The sequence below is a fragment of the Meles meles genome, chromosome 9 (assembly GCF_922984935.1).
Source record: "Meles meles chromosome 9, mMelMel3.1 paternal haplotype, whole genome shotgun sequence".
In the NCBI taxonomy this organism is placed as follows: domain Eukaryota; kingdom Metazoa; phylum Chordata; class Mammalia; order Carnivora; family Mustelidae; genus Meles; species Meles meles.
In genome coordinates, this window is record NC_060074.1 from 77,119,546 (window position 1) to 77,125,078 (window position 5,533).

Here is a 5,533-nt window from a genome sequence, read left to right on the forward strand (position 1 = left end):
CTCCGTTATCTATATTTTGGATGTTTCCATCAAGAAAGCCAAGGAAGGGGCGCCTGGGTGGCTCAGTGGGTTGAGCTGCTGCCTTCGGCTCGGGTCATGATCTCAGGGTCCTGGGATCAAGTCCCGCATCGGGCTCTCTGCTCAGCAGCGAGCCTGCTTCCCTCTCTCTCTCTCTGCCTGCCTCTCTGTCTACTTGTGATCTCTCTCTGTCAAATAAATAAATAAAATCTTTAAAAAAAAAAAAAAAAAAAAGAAAGCCAAGGAATATCGCTTCTCGACATTTTGGCTAAGATCAAGTGAAGAAAGCCAAGGAATTACAGAGAATGAGGGGTCACTTCTTTTTTTTTTTCTTTTTTTTTTTTTTTAATTTCTTTTCAGCATAACAATATTCATTGTTTTTGCACCACACCCAGTGCTCCATGCAATACTTGCCCTCCTTAATGCCCACCACCTGACTCCCCAACCTCCCACACCCCCGCCCCTTCAAGACCCTCAGGTTGTTTTTCAGAGTCCATAGTCTCTCATGGTTCACATCCTCTTCCAATTTCCCTCAACTCCCTTCTCCTCTCCATCTCCCCATGTCCGCCATGTTATTTGTTATTCTCCACAAATAAGTGAAACCATATGATAATTGAGTCTCTCTGTTCCACTTATTTCACTCAGCATAATCTCTTCCAGTCCTGTCCATGTTGCTACAAAAGTTGGGTATTCATCCTTTCTGATGGAGGCATAATACTCCATAGTGTATATGGACCACATCTTCCTTATCCATTCGTCCGTTGAAGGGCATCTTGGTTCTTTCCACAGTTTGGCGACCGTGGCCATTGCTGCTATAAACATTGGGGTACAGGTGGCCCTTCTTTTCACTCCATCTGTATCTTTGGGGTAAATACCCAGTAGTGCAATTGCAGGGTCTTAGGGAAGCTCTATTTTTAATTTCTTAAGGAATCTCTACACTGTTCTCCAAAGTGGCTGCATCAACTTGCTTCTTAGAGCTCCAAGCAAGAAGCTTGAAGACCTCAAGAAATTAGCCAATGTTGGAATGGTCCAAATGGTGGTGGTCCAAACTGAGACAATATTAAAAAACATTGTTTAAATGTTGAGGTGAACTTATAATGATACATTGTGGTAGACTGTTTAAAGACTCCAGACCAATAGAACCTTCCTGTACAATGGATATAGGCTTTCAGTTTGAGTGTCAGAATTAATTATATTTGAGCAAGTTACTCAAACTAAATTAGAATCTTCTTTTTCTTGTAAAGTGAAAATAATGAATAGTTCCTATACAATAGGGTGAGGATTTAGTAAAATAATATATGTAAAGCTGAGGTTAGTGGCTTATACTTACCACTTAAATACAAGCTTAGCACAGAACAAGTACTTTATAGAATGGTAGCTGCTGTTATTATTACTACATTATCCTTACGTAACAGCCCCTGCGCAAAAGCGAGATAGGTACCTGAGCTAAATGGGTCACTGATTTGGTTTAATAAACCATTTCTTAGGTATACTCTTGTATGAGTCTGCGCAGACTAATTATGCTAATGAATGACTCCCAGATCTGAGTGGCTTCACACAGGAAAGGTGTGTTGCTCAAGTTCCAGCGCAGTGTGGATGGCATGGTCTGAGTAGAGCAGAAGATCTAATTCATGTAGTTATTTAAGGACATAATTCTTTTTGTCTAGTTCTACCCCCCCACCCCCCACCCCCCTCAAGGGCTTTGGAATCCTCTCCTGGATCTCTGGCATTGGAACAGCTAAGGGAACCTAAGGGAAAAAAGAAAAATGGAAGGTGTTGTGGGTCAGCTCTGAAGGGTCTGTGCATTAGTTCTGCCCACAGTTCGTCATCTGGAACTTTAAATACATTGCCCACTATAACTGATCTGGATGCTGGGAAACATAGTCTGACTGTTGGCCCAAAAGGGAAGGAAATAACTGTCACAGATTTCTTCCTGAACTTTCCTTTACGTGTCAATCAGGATAGAAAGTGGAAAGAAAAAATGGCTACTGTGCATTACCACATCATGCTCACAATATGAAGCAAAGGGTTCTTTGATTATATTAGGTGATAAGTAATTCTAATCACTAACCCTTGTATTCAATTATAACATTTAATAAAGTTCTTTAATTTACAAAATGCCGTCATATTCTTTGGGTAAGGTGGCATAGTGAAAAGAGTATAGTCTTTGAAATAAAATAGGTTTGGGTTTAATTTGTGGCTCCCACCCCCACCACCTATGTGAGCTGCGGCTGATTAGTTATCTCTTTGTGCCTTCATTTCTCATCAGAAAAGTGAAATCTGAAGAACCCTTACCCTGGGAATTTTGAGGTTTAAAAGAATTACAAGAGTAAAACACCAAGCCTAGTGCCATTCTTTTCTTTCTTTCTTTCTTTTTTTTTTTTAATAGTAATTATCAGGGCACCTGGGTGGCTCAGTGGGTAAGTGGCTGACTCTTCATTTTGACTCAGGTCATGATCTCAGGTCCTGGGATCTAGCCCCTCTGTGCTCATAGGGAAATCTGCTTCAGGAGTTTCTTTTTCCCTTGGCCCCTCCCCCTGCTCACATGTGTACTCTCTTTCCTCTCTCTCTCTCAAATTAAAAAATTTTTTAGAAAATATGTTAAAAATTTTCTTTTAAATTAAATTGTGATTATCATCTGACTAACTCATTCAACAATTTTGAGAAATTTTATTAGCTCCAAGAAACTTAGATTCACATAAAATAAATGATTTGTTAGAGTTTGGCCAGAACTAAACACTTTTCCTGATTTCAAATCCCATGATCTTTATTTTACCAAGAACATATATCAGAAATGTTTCAATTAACATGGTAGAAAAGAACCTCAAAGGCAAGCACCTAAAATCTTTATGGAAATTTATCTAACTGTAGCTTACTTTAGAAATTAAAGCAAATCTAAAGAAAAGAACTAAAAAATTTCAAATATTTACCCATCATTTAAAATTCTATGTCCCACACTCCTTCCAGATTATAAATTAAGTTGTGTCTTCCCACTTACACATACTTTCTATCTCTTGGGAATGAAATGCATAGTGTCATTCTTTGTGGTTCAACTGTAAGTCAAACACAGCAGAGTTCTGGGATATCAAAACGGCCCAGCTGGAAGCTCCAGGCGGCTCTTAGTCAGTAACCCAATGTGGATGTGTATAGCCTTTCAAAGACTAATATTACTAGTATCACCATGGAAATTACATTATTTCTGAGTAGGCAGTATTTTTAAGGCCCAATGATTCTTAGTGTGGTTGGTAAGAGTTTTGTGTTTTTTTTGTTTTTGGTTTTTGGGGTTTTTTTTTGTTTGTTTTTTAGGAATCACAGCTGCAAACATGCATTTAATTTATTTTACACCCTGTTTTACACTTTTTTCTGCAAGCATTTTAAGTTATATTCACACCTATTAGTAAACTAATGCCTGCATATCTTCTCATGCTTGCCCTTGTATTTATTTTGTATACATTTTTCTCACTCACTTCTAACTTAGCTTCACACCTTTTTTTTTTTTTTTTTTTTTTTTTTTTTTAATACTAGAGCTTATTAGTTTTACTTCCTTTATACTCTGCCTGGATCACTTTTTTCATGTCCAGGGAATAGTCTGCTATACAAAAAAGCAAAGTAGAAAACAACATTTCCATTTGGAATCATTGCTATATATTCTATACTATTACGAAATGGTAAAGATAAGAAAAAATAGCCCATTTCTGGCAAATTAAGATCTCAGCTTAAAAAATACAAAACCGTCTTGTCAGGAGGGAGACAAACCATAAGAGACTCTTAATCTCAAAAAACAAACTGAGGGTTGGCAGGGAGAGGGTGGTTGGGTTATGGACATTGGGGAGGGTATGTGCTATGGTGAGTCCTGTGAAGTGTGTAAGACTGTTGATTCACAGACGTGTACCACTGGGGCTAATAATACATTGTATGTTAATAAAAATAAATAAATAAATAATACAAAAACCAAAACCAAGCATCAGCTTATCCAATAAAAGTTTCAAATTGTCAAATTTACATTTTAAGTCTTCTTTGCTGTCAGAGAAAATGGAAACCTATTTGTCAAAGCAGGTATTTGGATATCCAAGCTGGTGCATGCCTATTAAAAATCAAATGATCTTTTTAACGCTGATCTCAGTCCTTTGAAATAAAAAGTTCTTGAATAAAAATAGCCTTCAGTCTCCCTTATTTAAATACTATGTTCCATTAGACTGTGCACTTTTATCTGGGCAGAAACAAGTTTATCCAGCCCAAATATTAAATTAACCTGATGTAGATTAAAAATGAATTAAAGGTGCCACAAAAAAAAGATATGCTATTATTTCTAAACAAAATGCTTAAAATAAGTGTGTTAGGGCCATTTATTAAAACTTTATCTCTACCACACAAGCACAGGAAATTCGAGCTGTATATATTATGTGACAGGGTTACTAGTAAAAATACTTACCAACCAGTATAGCACAGGAAACAACTAATCATAGCGAATACATATTATTTGCTGTGTACTCTTCTGGGTGATACTGTTAGAGCTCCATCAACATCAAAAAATTAACAATACGTTTGCCAGCAAGTTACCATATTTCTGTTTTTTTTTTTTCAGACTTTTTTTTTTTTTAAAGATTTTATTTATTTATTTGACAGAGAGAGATCACAAGTAGACAGAGAGGCAGGCAGAGAGAGAGAGAGGGAAGCAGGCTCGCTGCTGAGCAGAGAGCCCGATGCGGGACTTGATCCCAGGACCCTGAGATCATGACCCGAGCCGAAGGCAGCGGCTCAACCCACTGAGCCACCCAGGCGCCCCTGTTTTTTTTTTTTAAACATTTTATTTATTTGAGAGATTGACAGTGAGAGAGCATGAACGAGGAGAAGGTCAGAGGGAGAAGCAGACTCCCCGTGCTGGGAGCCCGACGTGAGACTCAATCCCAGGACTCCAGGATCATGACCTGAGCTGAAGGCGTCGCCAAACCAACTGAGCCACCCAGGCGCCGATCATATTTCTGTTACCAAACCATAGCTTAATATTCTTTTCAGTAAAATGACTAGCCTTATAAGTAAAATTTTTTTTTATATTTTATTTATTTGACAGAGAGAAATCACAACTAGGCAGAGAGGCAGGCAGAGAGTGAGGAGGAAGCAGGCTCCATGTGGAGCAGAGAGCCCGATGCGGGGCTCGATCCCAGGACGCTGGGATCATGACCTGAGCCGAAGGCAGAGGCTTTAACCGACTGAGCCACCCAGGCGCCCCTATAAGTAAAATTTTATTCTATCTTTCCATTGTAATTAATACAATTTTCTTTAACAAAAATTATTGCCACATCTACTATTGGTGGAAATAGTTGTAGTTCTTCTAGGGTGGCATAATTAACCGGACCATTATTAGTCAGACAGACTTGTGGGGAGAAGCAATCATAATGTGAGGTGCTATACAGATCTGGTACAAGGATGTTTTCAAAGTATAAGATAGGACTAAAATGTACTGACTCCCATTCAGTTATATCTAAAGAACACCTTGATTCTCAAGACTTCACAC